The sequence below is a fragment of the Panthera pardus genome, unplaced genomic scaffold (assembly GCF_024362965.1).
Source record: "Panthera pardus isolate Hobbes unplaced genomic scaffold, ASM2436296v1 HiC_scaffold_15, whole genome shotgun sequence".
Classification (NCBI taxonomy): domain Eukaryota; kingdom Metazoa; phylum Chordata; class Mammalia; order Carnivora; family Felidae; genus Panthera; species Panthera pardus.
In genome coordinates, this window is record NW_026526710.1 from 68,762,047 (window position 1) to 68,782,527 (window position 20,481).

The 20,481-nt window shown below is 40.1% G+C and overlaps 1 protein-coding gene across 29 annotated transcripts in view; it reads right to left on the reverse strand.

Annotated features, from left to right (window-relative positions):
- Positions 1–20,481, reverse strand: part of TCF4 (transcription factor 4) — a 353,960-nt gene that overhangs the window by 236,990 nt on the left and 96,489 nt on the right. The window contains exon 1 of one of the 29 annotated variants that reach the window (XM_019463979.2): positions 10,044–10,062. The exons of the other annotated variants lie outside the window; for them this stretch is intronic. The gene's annotated coding sequence lies outside the window, so the exon portion shown is untranslated. Of the gene's footprint in view, positions 1–10,043; positions 10,063–20,481 lie in introns of those variants that run through there. 29 annotated transcript variants of the gene reach the window in all.

Sequence of the window (20,481 nt, forward strand, 5' to 3'; positions counted from 1 at the left end):
ATGGGCCATTCCTTAATGTCTGCAGGTATACACAGGCACTGCACGCACTTCTGTACCTCCATGTTTTTGTACCTGCTATTTATTCCCTCTACTTGAACTGTTCCATCTCTCAAAATACAATAGCAGCTAACATTTAGTGAGCTTAAATATACGTCTGACACTGTGCTAAGCACGTCAATGCACTAACAGAACCACCATTTCATACATGAAAACACTGAGGCTTCGACGGAATAGGAAGGTCTCCCAAGCATGCAGCACACACAGGTGCTGTCAACGCCAAAGCCAGGGTGTACTCTTTTCCGCCACTGTAAATGCCTCCCTGAAAGAACGTCATTTCTTTCCATGACCATCTTGAATGTTACTTCTCAAATGTCTCCCTAGGCAGAGTGAAAACATTTGGGAGTTTATGCCTATTCTTGGGTCCACAAAAGATTACAGAATTATATACAACACAAATATGTAAGAGTAAATATTTGAAGAAATCAAGAGACTGGAAAATAAAAACAGGGGAATAATAAATCCAGAAATATGATAAGCTTATCAAAATGTACACTGTGATGGACTGGATATTTGTTAGAAACGGGTCAAAATTCTACACGAAAAACAAAAGGGGAACAAGATTCACAATGAGTATGGGATAAAAGCACACAAACAGTTCAGGAAATTTATTAAAGCAACGTAGTAACAAATGAAAAACTGCCTGGGATGGAGGCTGTCTGAACATTTAGTTCCTACCTCTCCCTTGTCCGACCATCACTCTCCATCTAAGATGGGAATAAAGAATAGAAACACAATAACCTGGGCAGCGGAAGGGAAAGGAAAACAGCAAGTGGATGGCATAAATAATTCTTCCAAAAGACTAATATGGGTTCCACTGTTCCAAACATCTCTAATTTATTTTACCCTAAATAAGGACACACTTGGTAATTTCTACGGGATTGACAGTGGTTTAGGAGGCAACCTGACAATCCACAAAATTTCATTCTGTTAGAGTAGTTCTGCATAAGCCCCTCAGACACTTCAGCATCAAAACACAAAAGCAAAGATTGGGCAGAACTAGGGCCAGTGACTCCATTTTGAAAAAAGACACACAGATAATTTTTAATTTCTATGATTCTCCATCCATATTCATTAAACTTACGATCTGAATCCTCAAATCTCTACTTTATGTGCAAGATCGAAACTATCAGATAGACTGGGAAAATCTCAGAAAACACAGCTCTGGGAGTTGGAAGAGAGACTCAGATTTTACCAACCACTCTGCATTAGCCAGCTCACTGGTCTGACCCAGTCACTGGCCTCTCTGAACTCACTTTTGTCAACTATAAGTGGGTTTGAGTTCCATTCTTGAAAATAGAGAAGGCTAGTTCTTCTAGAACTAGCTAGAGAAGGCTATTTGGACAACTCTCCCACAAGAACTAGCTAGAGAAGGCTATTTGGACAACTCTCCCACAAGAAACTAAAAATGATGGGTAAATTTTTAAAAATCTTCTTTAAAATGCTAATAAACTGACAAGATAATAAGGAATTATCAAGTCAAAATCAAAGTGAAAGCTAGAACCCAGGAAGGAAAAGAAGACATTTTTACCCTAAGGACATCTGCTAACCTAGAAAATTGAATAGCCTCTTAGGTCAAGGAAAACAAACAAAAACCCAGGACCCATCCAAAGTAGGTATCTAACAGGAGATAACAGGGATAATAGGATTTCCAATCTCAAGGAGTTATTGTTAAAGTAAATAACTTAATTAATATTTGTTAAACACTTAGGGGAATACTTAGCCCATAGCAAATTCTCAGTAACCAACACCTACCCATGAGAGCATAACTTAATAGTATGCTCCAAAATCTAAGATAATCAAACCACGTAAATCGGTAAATTTATTTATGATTTATTCAAAGAAATAACTCTTAGTTCTGCTAAACTAAGTTATTTCTTATAACTCTTAGTTCTGCTAAACAGGTCAGGGACTTTCAAACATTCTCCTGGATTTGAGAAACAGCCAAGATGTTTAGAGTAAACAAATCCCACCTTCTTCATAAACCTCTACAGCAAAATCACAGTAAGAATTCAGTAGATGTTAGATTTGTTTAGTGACTTAATTTACCTTCAGAATATCCCCTTCATATCTCACGACTGCAACATACGTTTGTGTTCTGTATAAATGATATGCTGTCAAAAGTTATGTATGCTGACCTGAGACCCAACCTAAGAACACAGGCTAAATGGTATATAGGTTTAACCTTGACTTGAAATAAACAACTGTTAGTTACCTAACTGTTGATTTGGGATAATTAGAGTTGTGTATTGGTCCTTTCCACACTTAGAGCCCAGATCATGCCAAGAGCCCAAGGCCCTAGAGTTTCATGAAGTCAGAAAACAACTAAAGTGGTTTTTCTGAGTTGCTTTAAAAGTCTACGAGTTACTACTCTTGGAGAAATACATTGATTCCCTGCTGAAAGCTTCTATACGTTCAGAATGCATTGGGAGTTTGTTCTTGAGGGAAACAAAATCACTCCAAAACATGTTGAGGTCTATACTGTCTCAAATCCTTCGCTCTACAACAACAGACACCATTAAATATCCTCCACACCATCATGGAGACTCACAGACTGGGTACATCTGTGGCTCCTACTAATTTCCTAGTCCAGGAAGAACCCTTGGCTGAGCCCTCCACACAAACTGAGATGGCATATGCTCTCCATCAGTGCCAGATGAATTTAGAGTTCAAAATATTTCATCAGCAAAGAGCGTGTTAAGGATGTGCACATTTTCATTAGTACCCAGTATAATAAGAGCTCTAAGTAGAGTAATGTGAAGTCAAATTTGAGTATCAGTACAGATGAAGGAAGAGCTGAAAAGCTTCAAATATTGATGGACGATGTCCATAGAACCATGATCACTTCTTTCTTTTTCCATAAGAAATAAGATAAGCTTCATAATGAGTGATCTGAGCACTAACAAGAAACTTCCCGCACTTTCCAAAGCTGACCAAGCAAAAGATGAGGGTTGTGGTGATGCATCTTACAAAACTTTGAAGACACTTCTGATATGAGGAACAGAGACCTGGGCTTTCCATTTTCAGATCATTGCTGTCAATGCTGGCTTTCTGAGTGCTAATGGATTTCCTTACCAAATAAATCTGAAAACTCAAAAAGCCAAGTACAACATGACTTGTATCTCTACATAAATATCTATTTGCGTGTGTGTATATATATGCACAAAGAAAGGTAAAAAATGAAAACACTAGGAGGAAAGAATAGTAGGAAAAGTTGTTCAGAAAAGAATTATTCCAATATTTTAGCTTTATTAACCTCCAACTTTAACTTCAATCATTAATATGTCCTTTAGAACACTCCTTAAACAATCATTATTTTCCTGAAGTTAAAACCAAACTATTTTTCAAAAATGAAAACTAAATAATCTCAGATATTTAAAATATGGAGTTAATTGCATTTTGCAGTGCTATAAACTGAGAAACACATTTTCATATAACATGAAAGATCATATGAAAGCAACAAAATAAAATACATAACTATTGCATTTTAAATGTGTTGGTGTTTCTGAAATTCCTAAACCGTCTTGAGAACTCAAGCTGAGTAAACGTTTCAGTTATGAAATTGAGGGGGGGGGGGAAAGCAACCTGAAGTCTTTAGATCAATCCATACAATTTGGAAGTGTCAAAGATCATCTAATTTGGATAATATTCCAATTTGAATAATCTAACATGAAACATGGAGAGATGGGTATTTTTTAGCAACCTTCTATTCCAAATGTTTGAAACTAGACCTGTCAGAGTCTTCCTCTTAAAGAGAAGTTAATCCTTCCAAGATCTCATCATTCTAACAAGAACCCAGAAAGCAGAGAGCCACAAATATCTTGAGGCAGCCGTGCAATATGAATTGTATTTGCCTCCTTTGACTTTTTGGAATCTAACCTATCTAAAAGCCCTTAACAAAGATCAATTTTACTAAGACAATGTTCTTAACTTATTTCAAATCAGGTGAGAATAACAATTAGAAATGACTGAAGATAAAACCAACATACCATCCAACTCCAATATCACAGAGGTCAGCCTCAAAGCATCTAAATTAAAAGTGAATATATTTGGGGAAGTTTTTAACGAGGTGCTTGGTACATTTAAAGATGTATTTACAAATACACAGCACAAAGTGTGAGAAATAAAAGCCAGATACTTTAGAAAACATGACACAACAACAAAAAAGTTAAAATGTTTCATTTCCTATAGAACAGGCTGTATAACTCGTATGTACATGTAATTATACATGTATTGTTCAATTCACACATGTGATCTTTATGTTGCAAAGTCCTAAATACCGTAATGACTTAAGACACACGCATTGATTTTTTTTTAAATGCCTACTTGATAAATAATTTATTTCAGGGCAGGGGGAAAAAGAGCCAATATAAAACATGTAACAGTTTTATCATTTCTTCTCTTTTTCCCCCCATACCTCTTTTCTCCCTAGGGTGCCATTCCTGTGGCTCTGGGAAAGGGCTGCTGGCTTAATTGAAATATTTGGAGGCTGGACTGGCTGTGCACTGCCACAATGGTTCACTTCTCCCAAATGGCCTCTGTTCCCTGTGCTTCTTTCTTCTTCTATTTCCTTTCATACTTCAACCAAGTCCACTTCTCCCGTTTCTTCTAGTCTCATTTCATCCCACCCCCTATTTACAGATGCTCAACAGATACTGGTGAAGCCACATAGTTTTAAGTATTCAAAAATCTTCCCTAAAATCCTGTTTCCTAGCACAGTCCCTCTTGCTTCCAATAATCACTCCTATAAGATGATTTTCATTTTATTCTTTCAACATCCCAACCTTATACCTGTGTTTAACACTGCAGCCTCTGACCCGGCTGGCAATGACAAGCAATCAATCTTACATGTTATCTTCAGGGGTCATGCCTTAGTTTTAGGCCAATTTTCTTTGTATTTAGGCTCAAATGTGCAAACCACACTATATTACTCTGCAAAACATCAATGAGAAGGCTTAATTAAGTAACACTGACAGATAAATCCATTTCTTTCGCAGTAATCAAATCAAAGCAGGTTGACATAACACAGGAACTTAATACAGTTATTCCCTTGTAATTGGAAAAAGGCCCTTTACTTCTCATTAAAGCAATCTTCTGGGTATTGGCATAATAAGAAGGCTCAGAGCTTTAATACTGCCCTATAAAAGTCTCAAGATACAGACCCCTTAAGCAAACAAGCCAGATTATCTAATTCCTTGATCACAGCAGAACATGTCGTTCCTACTGTTTTAAACTACTAATTCTTTATCTCTGTTGCAATTAAAAAGAGGTAAATCAGTATCAAACACATACAACAGAAATCTGTAAAAATGCATAAACTGTTTACAGTTTTAGGTAATCTATCTCCACATGTATTTGAAGGGAAGCAGTCCATTAAAAATGAATTTGAAATACTTTGCAAATGTGAAATTGTAATAGCTTGGATCAGGGGGAAAATCTCTTTATTTTACTTAATGGGCTCAACAGGATGCATTTTGCCTAAATTTACAGGCTGATACTCAAGCATACAGTACAACTTTAATAATCAGAATTATGAGAGGACAGAATGTGAAGAAGGACATTTAATTTCTGTGACATTTAAAGAACAATCAGTTACCTGGTCAACTGAAGACTGCATGCCCAGGCTGAATCCCACAAAGAACAGGACATTACACCATGTTCCTACCCCCAAACCAAACTTCAAACTCCAGGAACTTCAAACAAACAAACACACAAACAAATGAAAAACAAGAAACAGAGATATCCCGGCCCCACCTGGAAACTACTCAAGAAAAGATCAAGGGTCGAAGTCAAGACAAAACATATTTTTAAATTTCTCCTATGCTTCTTTACTTTTTAATTTTAAAATGGTTTTCATTACGAGGCAGTTAAAACGCTGACATTTGCTGGGTCTGAACCATCTGCAAGTAGGTTACATGAGCCAGGTCTGTTCATCACTTTAGTACTGCTGTGTGCACTTCCTAAGAACAAAAGCAGAATAGTTATCGAAATGGGGGAAATGACCATTGATATAATACTTTCATCTAACCCATACTCCACATTCTAACTTGTCACTCTTTCCCCCTTTTGTGGTGGCCATGGTGCCGCCACTATCCAAGACAACCTGCAAACCACTCCATGACTGACAACGGACCTCAAGTACAGTAACGCGTTTAATCAAGAACAGAAAAACAAACAACGAACAAAATCCAGGATGAGTCATCACACTTATGCTTCACCTCTCTTTCATCTATTTTAATCTGAAATGGTTCCTCAGTCTCTTCTTTTTGTGACACTGACATTTTTGAAGAGTATAGGCCAGTCATTTTAGAGAATGTGTCTCAATTTGGGTCTATCTGATGCTTCCTCATGATTCTATTCAGGTGAATATAACAGCACAAAAGTGGCCTTGGGTCTCTCCTAGGACATCACCTACAGAACCATACGATGGCAGGGTCGTCTGCCCCATTCATCTGCCATATTCATCACCTGGTCAAGGTATTGTGGGAATTCATCATTGTACAATTACAACTTTTCCTTGTGCAGATAATCACCAATCTATGGGAAGATACTTCAAGACCATTACAACTAATTTTCAATTATGTGTTTATTGGGGAAAAAAATTAAAATACAAAAGCATATAAAGTAAAAAGTGAAAATTCCCTCAGTACCCACTTTCCCCATCCTTGTGCCGGTGATAACCCGTAACAGTTTCCTAGGCAGTCGTACCGATCTTCTGGTCTGTGGTCAACTGGGTTTCTTTTTTAAACCACAGAAATGTAGGGCAATAAATGTAAAACTTTACTAAAATTTCTGTTCTATCGGAACGGGTAAGAAATATTCCTCAGTTGTTTATTTAGGTTCTCGTGACATCTCAGTGGATATAATTATTAGTGGCAGCCTTGCGACCTAGGTGGGGTTCGGGAGGACAGAGACTAGAAGAAATGAAGACAGACCACTAGCTTTGAGGGAATTCAGCCAAAAGACAAGACTGAGCAACCTACTTGTGAATCAGTGCGATGCATCAAGCTGAGTTAATCCATCCTGAAGTGGATGATGCCCTGACTGGCTACTCGTTCACTGCCTCTTTCCACCATGTTATACAAACTACTGCGCAAGAAGATCTTCCAGAGGAGGAGCACTTCCCAATTAAAGTCAAATACAGTGACATCAGGACACGTATGACAGACAGAAAAAAAATCAAGTGGGGTTTTCATAGGCTGGTTAAAAAAAAAAAAAAAGTGGGAAACAGATCTAAAAGTTTTTAAAAGTGGGAAGTAAACTGGCACATTAAAAAGCACATATTCTCACATTTAGAATCAGGTATACAAATGAACAAAAACTGAAGAGAAAAGCTTGAGGACAGAAAAGACTGTAAGCGGAACTTGGCCATCTGATAGAACATATGCGTCTCATACAATATTGAGTGAGTTACCTTACTGTTATCGATAGAAGGTGATAATAGTCCCTCTAACCTTGGGGTGAAGCCCATGTCATTTTATAAACTGAACAGTGCTGGTGGATTTCAACTCTGACTTGTAAATGCTTAGAAAATTTTCCTCACAATTCCATTTCAGCCAGATGCCTGGCAGACACGGGCAAAGGTTTTTCTTATGGCACTTATAATTTGTGTGTGTGTGTGTGTGTGTGTGTGTGTAAAATCAGCATACACACACAAATATACTACACACACTTTAATCTACTAATAGCTTCTTGATAGAATGATCGTGTTTAAAATGGTTCCCAGATGTTGCAACTTGTTCAACTGACATCACCTTGTTTTTGATCAGACTAGTCAGAGAAGTCTGCCGGTGACTTAAGGGTTTTGCTTTTATCTCACAGTAATGGAACCACACTTTTGTTTTCCGCTTTCTGCTTTCCAAAATGTGTTTTATATTCATCTCGTTTTAAATGATTTATCTCGAATCATAGAAAGTATGAAGCTGGATTCAAAGAAGCTGCATACTTAAGTATGAGCACACTAACACTACTTTCAAAACCATAAAAAAAAAAAAAAATCAAACGATTGGCAGGTATCCTATATAAAAGAGGCCATTCCGTTCCCCTGTTTAAATCTAACAGGCAACAGAATACTTGCTAAAGTTTATTAGAATACTTGCTGAAATAGGAAAGTTGGATAGTAGTACAATGACTGAGTTTTCGTATCTAGCAACATGCATTTTTAAATCATGTCAGCAATGAAAACAAAATTGCCAGTGTCCCCCCTGAGCTGCCCTGCAATCCTACACAAGACCATTTCACCAACACAACACAAATTTGGCACTGGTTTGAAAATGACCAGGGCTGTGACAGCAGGTCTGGAATGACAAAAATGAACTGTAGCTTTCCCCAAATACGCTGTACTCTTACTTTCACTTTCAAGTGCTTTAAGGCACTCTCATAACCGAGGCAGTCAAAATTCATCTGCATGAATTTCCTCGTCCAGCTTTTGGGGGCAGAAATTGAAATGCATTAGAAAGCATCAACTGGTATTTTCTTAAGCCTAATGGCATCAAATTCACCAGAATAACCGTTGTTTTCTTCTAGTAGGTCTGCAACTTGGATGCGGCCTGCCTCCTGCCCATCTGATAGCCAGGCAGCACTGGTCAGAGAGAGATGGGCTGCTCAGATGTACTGGTCTTACAAATTCACTAAGTGGAATGGTAAAAAGCTGTAACTCTTCCTCAGGAATGGAAGAAATGTCGTTCGTTTGAAAGGAGATAGAAGCAAAGACCTGAAGAATGACAATAACCAGGCATCTTGAAAGAAAACAAGGAGCAGGGAAGGGGTCCAGGGAAGCCAGAGCTGTCTGTCAGCAGAAAATAATGATTTATCTGATGAGATTAGCAGAAAGTTTGATTAGAAAAGATGCCTTCTTAACATAGCAAAGATTGCGATACTACTTTAAGATTTTGGTGTAGGAAAAAACAGTGCCTGCCAAACGCGGTCTGTAACAGCACAGGCTAGCCATGAGTGATACAGTGGGAAAATAGCCACTAAGCCAGATTTTATTTGATTTGTACTGATGATTTTTATTAGAATACATGGATCATTGCTTCAACCTTTCCATGTAAAACCAAATCAAATTCAAAAACTCACACATCAGTCACCTAACCTTATGTCATTCCTTCTGCTTTACTAAAGTTGAGCCACATTTCAGCTGATCTGTCCTCGATAAATCGTTCAGCTACTCAAAACTGCTGGGCCAAATTCTGGGAGGCAAGCGGTACACAAAAGAAACCGCTACATCTGCAGTTACAAACAAGAACGCCAAAGAAAGAAATACCGCAAGCCTCATGGACACAGACTGAAATCAAAGCAATATATGGACAATGCAAAACAAGACAAAATGAATTCTCCTCATTGCATCAACTGTATTGTAATTTATCATTAAAAGGCACACCCACCCCTCAGCTTTCTTTTTCCCCCCACCACTTTTAACTAAAGGCAGTGTGCGAGACCCTGCAAAGCAGTGGCTCTGAGAAAGTTCACCATTAGATAGAGTTAACGAGATCTAATCAGCTTTAGACATGAGAAATAATAATAATGATCAGTTCTACAATCAAAACACATTACAGTCCTTAAGGTAAAAAAATTAATATTACATATTCAGTTTATGGCAAGCCTCCACGTGATTTATACAAATGGCTTCATTGAAAGGAACGAAATTTAATGACACGGAGCATGGCAACGGATCTTCCGAGAAAAAGTGCCTATATCCTACTTCCCACCCTTCTTTTACTTTTTTTCCTTTCTTCCTCAGCAGTATTGCAGGTTTCAACTTAAACCTATGAGCGGTAGCTCTTATTTGGATATCCACTTCTGGCGAACTGATCAGCCCACCTTCGGGACTCCCTTCAGTGTCCTAAGGGAGTCCTGAAATGCACTGTTACCTTCTTTTCAGAGAAGGTAAACAGCTTTCTCAGGTAAAGGCCATCAGCAGGCCCCCAACCCAACGTCTACCAGAGGCTGCGCTACACGCCAGTGCCTCGGTGAAAATCCGATACCTCTGAAATCGACTGGTCACCAAACTTCCGGGGCCCCGGGGTACGAGGCTGCGTTCCTCAGCCCACGTTGCTTCCTGAGCCCGATCACACAGGAAGTCGAGTTCTCCCATCCTCCTCTGCGGTCGGGTGGGACCATGTGACTAAGACCTGGCCAATAGAAGGTGAGCGGCAGTAATGCTTGCCTCCAGGCCTGGCCTCTAAAACCTCCTGTGATTCTCCAAGCGCTTTCTCTTTCCTCTTTGTTCTGCTGGATACACAGAATCTAGTGAATCCCAGAGGCCCCGGGGGGATGGCAGAGCTAAGGAATGAAAGAACCCAGACCCAAGAACTGACCGCAGGCCACACAGCCTACCTCCACGGGTCTGTGACACCAGCGGGAAATAACCCTTTGCTGTGTTAAGCTACTAAAGTTTGGGGGTTGCTTGTTCCAGCAATTAGCATACCCTGACTAATGCACCCTCCAAAACAGACTTCCGAGAATTCTGGCGCTATGATTCCATCTTCCAAGCAAAGCAAACATACGCAGTTAGAGAGCTGGCACTAGTCAGAATTGTGAGGCAGGGGAAATTGGCCTTTGAACTATCCTTCTCTCCCTTTCAGACTTGTTTTCCCCTCTTAGCATTTCCTCCCTCTGAGCACCAAATGTTCTCAGGCTGCTCAGTCTTGTCTGCCTCAAGAAAATAAATCCAATACATTCATTAGCCATTCTTTTTTTTTCCAGCCACTATCTTTCAGCCATAAGTGTTGAGCGGCTTGATACTTGTGTGATTTGGGAGAAATTCTTTAACATCTCAGATTCTGGGTGTCCTCATCTGTAAAATGGGAATGATGGCATCCACCCTCTAGCATTGTTGAGATGATTGAAGATAATTTAGGGGAAATGTCACCATGGAATCTGGGGCACAGTGGGGTCTCAAAAAGGGGATGAGGAGAGATCTCCTGTTTTTATTATTATTACTGTTAATATCACAGTGTGATAGTTGGCACCAAAGGGATACCAAAAAAAAAAAAAAAAAAAAAAAAATCAATCTAAAATAGGGCTTTCTCCCTGAAATATAAAACCTAGGTTGGGAGAAAAATCACACATAAGTAAAAAGCAGTATTTGAGTACTGAAAGAATGGTGAATTTTATGGAATTTTAGAGAAAAGAGCTGGAATCACCACATGCAAAATACTGACAGTTTGGGGTGTGGAAAAGAGGAAGCGGGCGGTGGCATTCTGGTGAGTGGTGCCCGCACTATGTACTCATCTACCCAACCCCATGTTCAATACCGTCACACTGGGAACTCAGAATCAGCACTGGTGAGATCATTTACACCATGGAAATTGGCAAACATTACAAATCAGGGCTTTTTTTTTGGGGGGGGGGGGGAAGCAGATTATTAAACATTTCTCACCACACCAAAGAAAACAATCATTCATTGTAAGGAATTTTTACTCAAACTGCCTCATGTAATTCCCACAGTCACTACCAAGGTACGCTGTATTATCCTCATTTCACAGATGAAGAATCAGGCCTCATGATGTCAAGGGATTGGCAAAGAATTCTGTTGCCTGTGTGTCCTTCACTAAAACCTATGCTGCTTACAAAAGTGAAGGGCATCTGGATATCTTTTTCTCAGCATATCAAATATATATTCCCATGAACACAGAAAGCTAGTCCTTAAAAACATCAGAATTCAGGCAGGCCCCTCCTACCCTTTTTCCATTGTTTCCTCATTTTGCTCACCCACTCAGCTGACTTTCTTAACAATACAACGTACCTCATTTCTCACCATTCTTTCTTCACACACCCAAGTCAATCTTTTCTGTAGAGACACCCTTTCAAGCATTACCCATTGCACTGTTTTAAGAAATACACTTGTGCCTATGGGTTAGAAGAAGTTATGAATAATCTGTAAATCAATGCTCTCTCATACACCTGTCCTCACAGAGATAGTCTACTCTATCCTGGGCTGAGCTGTGGACAGTGCAGTGAGTTAGGCAAGTCTGGGTTTAGGAGGAACCGAGACACCTCTTGGATTCAGAAGAGGTCCCTGACATTAGTTCAATAACGACTGCTATCAACAGCTACTGTCAGGCTTGGGTATGAGCCTGGGGTGGGAGAAAAGCCAGGAAACATCAACAGATTTAAGGTGCAGCCTGAGATCCCAGAAGACATCTGTACCAAGGGTGACTTTAAATGGCAATGGGTGCTTGTCATCTTGGTAATACATCATCACTCCTTTTCTGCCTGACCGGAGTTTGGCCATCTTACAAGACCCAGAGCCTTCCAAGGACAGAAAAACAAATGTGCAAAGGCAGCGAAGCACAAGAGAACATCCCCCATGCAGGGAATGGCAAGGCACACAATGAGCATGAAGAATAAAGGTATTAAAGTTGCAGTGGTCACCAACGAAGAAATGTTGAATCTGGGCAGGGCCAGAGGAAGACAAAGTCCTACGAAGTTTATTGTTCAATCTAAAGGCCTTAGGCAGGCACCAGAGTATAAAAGCATCCACTTCATATTTACATCGTGGAAATGGTAGCCATGGGGACAATGGGTTGTTAAGGTGAGAACCTGGCGATAAAGAGACTAATTAGGAGGCAAGAAACTACTGTTATAGCAAAGATAACAAATAATTCAGGATAACACTGGGGAAAGGGAATAGACAGGGGTTGGCAGCTAACTTGGGAAGGTAAGGCAAGTAGTCAGGAGTAATTCCCGGATTTTTATCTGATGGATATTTGTGCAGATTTAGGGCAGGTGGTAAAAAAGAGTGTATTTTAGACATTTGTGTTCTAAGTGTCCATTGGCCACCCAAGTATAAGATGCAGCAAAAGAACTGACTATGTGAGTTTGGAGCTCAGAACAGAGACATATAAATAAAGGTAATTTTAGGTGCAGTCTAATTAGAAGTCCCATTATAGGGGCGCCTGGGTGGCTCAGTCAGGTGAGCGTCCGACTCTTGGTTTCGGGTCAGGTCATGATCTCATAGTATTATGAATTCAAGCCCTGCATCAGGCTCTGTGCCACTTGCTGTGCACTTCCTGTGCAAGTAGCACAGAGCCTGCCTGGGACTCTCTCTGTCCCTCTCTCTCTGATCCCTCCTCCCAACTTGTGCCATCTCTGTCTCTCTCGATATAAATAAATAAACTTTAAAAAATTTAAATAAAAATAAATAAATAAAAGTAGATTTCTAGAGAGAATTTACTGGCCCAGGTAAGTGGAAAGTCCGGAGACAAGGCAGGTTTTAGGATTGACATATCCAATGGATCCACCATATCAACAAAACCAAAGTTCTCTCCCAGCCCTCCACTCTGCCACCTTTTTATAACCTTCATCCCAAAGCTGAAACCCATCATGGTCATACAATTTCTGGGTCTACTTACTTCTTTATTCCTCTACTTACTTGCAGAGAGTTCGGTTTACAAAAGAACAAAATTTGTCCTCAGTTTGCCTTCACTGGATCCATCACGCAACCAATCCCTAAAGCCACAAGATACCTGCATGGATTTACAAAGACCTGCATGACCCAAATTAAAAAACACAGCAAAGGAGTTAGGATTACCCTGATCATCAGCATAGTCCAATCACAGCTGTCCCTGACGATGTAGTAATCGCACGCAAAGTACAAGGACACCACACACTGAGGAGGAGATGGGGTATATGTTAGTGACAACCACAACTGGAGGCAGAGCCCCAACCGCCTTTGGTGAATTAGCATCTGGTGCGCAGTGTACAGGCAAAGAGGTCTTTGTAAAGGGACATGCAAATCCCATCACGCCATTCCTTTTTTTAATACATCAACATCTTCCCCTTGATGTCAGGATAAGAGAAAAATTCTGAATTATGGACATCAAGGCCATTTTGGCCATGTACCCAGAGACCCTCCTTTTCTCTTCCATTTCCCCCAATCTCCTAACAAAGTTCAAACACTCCTGGTGGCCTGTTTCCCTCCCTCCCATATCAACTGTCAGCTAGATCATCCTAGAAGGAAGCTCTCCTTGCCTTCTAAATCAGGTGTCTTGTCCTTTCTTCTCTTTGATTAGGCTTGTCACAGATGGAATTTTACATGTTTATGAGTCTCAAGTGATTCCTTTCTTCCCCACTGAACAATAAGCTACATGAAGGCAAGAAGTGTCTTGTTTGCTTTCTGGCCTATCCCGAGTACCCAGCATGTTGCAAGACAGGGAGAAAGCACATGGTATAATCTTAATTAATTGTATGGCCGGGCCTTGAGCGCTTCAGATGTGCGCACAGGAAAATAACAAAAACACTAACAGAATTTCTCAGGTTATGAAACATTCTGTACTGTTCCTATGACTTTGAGAAGGATGACCTCATACGCTAGAAATTCAAAATTTGACTCTACTATTAACTAAAGCAATTCAACCACAGGTACACCACCAAGATCAGCTTAGCGCACATTTTCCTCCACAAGTTAATTAATAGTTCATTTCACAAACACACAAGTATGGGGTAAGACTCAGGAGAAACATGCAGATCAGTACTCTTAACACCTTGAAACACGTTCCAGTCACACGATGAGACAGGAGTTAATGTACGAATCTCAGGCTCCATGGTTTCTATAGTAAAAATGCAGTGAAACAGTCAGACTTCATGTATGTTTCGTCCCCTGACAGAAATAATCTCTTATACGGTCATTGTAAAGGGAAATATTTGCCTCTTTATGCTCACTTTGATATGCACCCTCGTGATTTGATACATATTATATAATCATTGGCCTCAGGACAGAGGAGCAAACAACTGTTACCTCCACAGTAAAACAGCTTTCTGTGATCTGGTGATAGCAAGACAGAAAGCGGGGTTGGCATTCCATGTCAGTTACTTAGACCACAGTTGCAGTGCAACATTTTCTGAAAACTTACCCACTGCAACTTCCCCATTGATGGAGAAGGGTGCCATTAACATTTCAAGAGTAAAGTGATCAGAACTCCGAAGTCAGAACCATCAACAGCCCACCGCAGTTTACTGGCTTTTGACTTTTCAGAGCACTTGCACACACCTTGCATCACTGCCCCCCATACCTGTGGAGGTGTGAGCAATTCAGGGGCTGTTGGTGCAAGTCCTCCAGGCAAGGCATTGGCACAGCTGGGAGGAGAACTCGTCATCTCTCCTCCCGATCTCTTTCCAAGTTGACTGTCACCCCTTTTCTTGTGCCACAAAAGAAATGTGACACCGTCAGAAGCTGGAACCCCAAATTTGAATGAAAGATCCTCTCTGTAGAAAGTTATCTGTCATCTCACAAATCAATCATTAAGAATCCAATTTCCTAATCATCAAGACTTCCTCTGGGTTAAATATGCCCCAGAGGAAAATTCTATTATTGAAATTAGCAGTGACTCTGAAAAGCATTTTCACGTACATTTTTCCCCACTTACTTATATGGAAACATAGAGATATCATTAAATTGAAAGTACATAGGAAGAGATGAACATATTACTTTGTAAGCCATGCTGAAAATTCTCAAAGATAAGAAGACATACAAGTCAATGAACAATTAACCCGCCAATGAAGAAAAGCGTTACTGTAAATCATGGACAGCTTAGGCAAACTGCACACACTCTGCCAGTTCCTAAAACCTCATCTTTCTCTTGACTGTGCATGACAGAAGGGGCCAGAAGTAAACTGAGAGGGAAGCAGTGGAGACCAGTCCCCTTGTGGATGGAAAATCTATTCTAAAAGTTCACTTACATAGCCTTAAGCACATGAGTGTCTCCTGTGTGCGGTGGTACAGAATATAAGACAGATTTAGCTGGATTGTAAAAAGGCCAACAGCATTTCTTCTACTTTATTCTAAACATTAGTTTATCAAAAGATGCAATGACACCATTAGTTCTGTCTACCCAATATCCATTCCGAACATCTTCTTCCCTCTTAACAGAACTGTGGGGGGAGGGGCGTGCTGTTTTGTTTGTTTTCAGTAGCCACCCCTCCTCCAAGTGGATCAGGGGAAGGTGACCTCATCTCCAATTCCAGACGTAGGGCCTGAGTACTGGTGCCAATCACAGGGACCAGTTTAAAATGGACATTGAGACACAAAGGCCTATCTGCCACTGGGTCCCTGGGAAAGGTCTACCTGCTCCAAGGAAAGCCACAAATTAGTAGGAGACGGATTTTTACTTTTTCTCTGGGCATATTCCTGTTTGGACATGATGCACAGAACTGCTGGCTGAATGTCCCAGGATGAGGCCAGCCCCCAAGGAGGAAAACATCAGGGATTTCAGGATACATTACATAGAGCAATTCATTTCCTTATGTTTAAGCCAATTTGAGTCAGGGTTTGTTGTTGTTGCTGTAGCTGAAAATATCCCCAAATTTACAGCAGATCCCCACCCCCTGCTGCCCCAGAAGAAGGCTTATGAGCTTAATGCTCATTAAGATTCTTCAACAATAAATACCAAGTCTGGATAAATTTGGACTTCACCTACTGAAGGGTCATCATCTCCCGGCCGCTCACATTTGTCTGAGCCCCACAGAGGCATCATTTTCAGAAGTATACAAGTTATCTGCCCTAGAATTCCCCATTTAAGTCTCCTCTAGATTTGCACATGTATCTTCTTTCTTATCTATCCTGTCCCCCACGGCCCACTCACAAATACCAGCCAGCACTTACCACAAGTAAAGGCAATGTCTGCAGAAAGTACTCAAGAGGACTTTGTCCTTGACTTACCAATATCGGTCCTACAAAAATGCTACACACATGGCCTTAGCAATACCAAGGTGGGGGCTGAGGGATGGGAAAGGATTGACTCTTCAGGCCCTAGGCCCATGGATGGGCCTTAGGGAGATCCAGAAACTCCCTGAAATTGTTACAAAATTTTACTCATGCCTTTAGCTACATGCACTTTTCTGGAAAGAGAGTCTATAGTTTGCACTGGATTTCCAAAACAGTCTCTGACTCTAAGAAAGTGAAAAACCTCAGCTCTAGATGAACTAGCACCCAGCAAAACACGCTGTCTGGATGTGTAACACACTCTAACCATTACTGTAACAGAGGGGAGGGCAAAGAACACATTCCCCAGATTCTTATATTTCTTGTTCCAGGAAAACTATCTTTAAGTATCAATAATACTGAAGTTTTACGATATTTTAGATTAAACAAATTTTTTTGGAACCCTGCTAGACCCTCAAGAGTCATTCATGTGTCACTTCAATAGAAGGAAAAATCAGTCTCATTACTAAAAATATAGAACACGCCCTTTTTTAAGTTTGGGCCTCTCCAAATGAAGTATGACTCCTGAATTCAAATTTAGTTAAGGAGACAAAATACGCACTGGAACAAATATCAAATATTAGCAAAAAGTTTTAAGTTAAGCTACAAATGGCAAATAAACATCAAGAGATCGCTTTTTTTTTTTAATTTTTTTTTTAATGTTTATTTATTTTTGAGACAGAGAGAGACAGAGCATGAACGGGGCAGGGTCAGAGAGAAAGGGAGACACAGAATCTGAAACAGGCTCCAGGCTCTGAGCAGTCAGCACAGAGCCCGATGCGGGGCTCGAACTCACGGACCGCGAGATCCTGACCTGAGCCGAAGTCGAACGCTCAACCGACTGAGCCACCCAGGCGCCCCAAGAGATCGCTTCTTGAAATACGCTCAAAAAAAGAGACAGAACTCTCTGAGGCAAGTCTGATTTCAAATGTTGGAGAGTACAAAGGGAATCACAAGGTGTGGCAAGAGAAAAGGTGAGACAAAGAAAGCCCAGGTAGAAAGGCAGAAGGCTTTAACTGGGGGTGCCTGTGTGGCTCCGTCTGTTAAGCATCAGACTCCAGCTCAAGTCATGATCTTGTCTTTCAGAAGTTCAAGCCCTGTGTCGGGCTCTGTGCTGACAGCGCAGACCTGGGGCCTGCTTTGGATCCTGTGTGTGTGTGTGTCTGTCTCTGCCCCTCCCTGCTTGCATTGCACTCTGTCTCTCTGTCTCTCTCTCTCTCTCTCTCAAATAAATAAACATTCAAAAAATTATAAAATAAGATACACTGAAGAACCAAGGCTGGTTTTATTTCAGCAAAGTGTAATATAGTAAGTGATAGATAAAAAGAGATCTGGATCTTCTCCATCAGCAATGCTTACAAACATTTCACTCAAACTTATTCAATTCTACTACTGCAGCGTTTACGAATTTTTCTCTCCTTTCTTCTCCTACTACCACCTTTCATAATAAGGCCATGAAAACCAGTTTCCCTGACTTCAGATTTGCCTCACTCCAACCTATCATGAGCCTGTGACAACAGTCACTTCTCCATACAAAAACCTTCAGTGGCTCCCTAATGCTTTGGGGCATAAAATTAAAACTCCTAGGGAGCGGGCGTGGCTCCGTCAGTGAAGTGTCCAACTCTAGATTTCAGCTCAGGCCATGATCTCACGGTTCGTGGGACTGGGCCCTGCATCAGGCTCTGTGCTAACAGCACAGAGCCTGCTTGGCATTCTCTCTCTCCCTCTCTCTCTGTCCCTACCCCACTCGCACACTCATGCTCTCTCTCAACATAAATAAACTTTAAAAACATAAATAAATAATGAAATTACAATTCCTAGCCTGGAATTTAAGATGCCTGGTGATCTTTTTTTTTACCTTTTTTTCTCTTGTTACCCTGCGCCCATGGATGACTGAGAACAAAAGTTCTGAACACAGAATTTGCATAGAATTTCATAGTTCAACATTAAGGCTTTAATTATGTAGGCTGCATATATAGTACGTGTAATTTGTATATGACTTAATATTAAGTAAATTATCTTCTCACAGCAAATATGAACTTTAATTTGGTCCTTGATGGGACATGGCTTATATTTTTACATAACCATGCGTCCTTACCATAGGATGAGGAATTAGAATACATGCGGCGAGGGCCTTCTTGGAGAGGCCCTCTCAGGATACCCTAGATCAAACAATGTGCCCAGTTCCTACACGCCCTGTAATTATGCTCTCTAACCCCTTACACTGCCCCATTTTGTCACAATATTTGTCACTATTCGGTATCTGTATTTACATACATGCCCACAATAATGCATGCACATAAATATATACACACACTTTTGCGTCTCTATACATGTGTAGATATGTACATATTTGGTAGTTGGGATCTTTGTTTATTCACTCCCACTGGGTGCAAACTTCAGGACAGGGCACTGTCCTGTGTGTCTCTGGGCACCTGTGGCCCGGACCCTAGACCACTGCCTCAGTGACAATTTGTTGAATGAATAAGTAGATTTAATAAACATTACAACTTTGTCATAAAAAAAAAATCACGGAAAAAAATCATGAAATTTGACAAAATAGCAACAAATAAAAGGAATTCTTTTTAATGTCAATGGAAATACATTATTACAAGGTACAATATAATAAAGAAGAAAGTATTTTCCCCCCAGTAAGGACTTTATACATTTTTAATTATGTCATTATATGTTTTATTTTTCTAACACATTGAGCGGGGTATTTATTTTCAAAAAACAGACAAGGATGGGATAACAACTTAATTTGAAACACAAAAAAATCCATGAGATGAAATTCACAAATTGTTATCCCTTTAAAATAAAAAAACAGATTTGAAATACCATAATTTGACTACCTGATATATAGTTTTACTACTGGTTTATTCAAGGGATTGTATACACAACTTCCCATTTTCTTGACAACAACAAGAAAAGTAGACCTGGCCAGAAGATATATACAATACCCTTCAAAAGCCCTTGTTAAAGCCACAAATAATTGCAAAACTTGTCCAAATCAAATGGATAATTTATTGTATGTATGATTTTGCAAAGTCTTTACAAATATCCATGGATGGCTTTGCAACCCATTTGAAAGGATTTACTATAAAACTGCACAGGCATAAACAAACAAAACTATTCTCAATATTTACACTCATAGCAAAAAAAAATAAAAACTATGCAGTTCTATATTCAGTTGTGGTTGTGAAAAAACCTAAGTTCCTGGATTTTTATTGGCTACGGCCTAATATACAAAACAAACAAAGTTTTCCATTTAAATGTAACACACACACATTCTCTCTTTTGGTATCAATATATCAAGCATTTTTCAAAAATCCAGTAACAAGACAGAAGAGCAAAGAAGTAAGTGTATAAATTTTATTTTATTTTTTAAATGTTTATTTTTGACAGAGAGCAAGCAGTGGAGGGGTAGAGAGAGGGGGACAGAGGATCCAAATCAGGCTCCGCACCGACAGCAGCAAACCCGATGTGGGGCTCGAACTCACAAACCATGAGATCACGACCTGAGCCGAAACCAAGAGTTGGATGCTCAACCCGACTGAGCCACCCAGGCGCCCCAAGTGTATAAAATTTAAAATATACCATGGCTTTCTGTGATATCAGAGTGTTCAGACCAAGAGGACTGAAACTGGTTTGTAAGTCTTTCTCACCAGTTTTTAGCCTCAAAAGAGCTTGAGAATTAGGCGATGGAGAAAAGAAAGGAG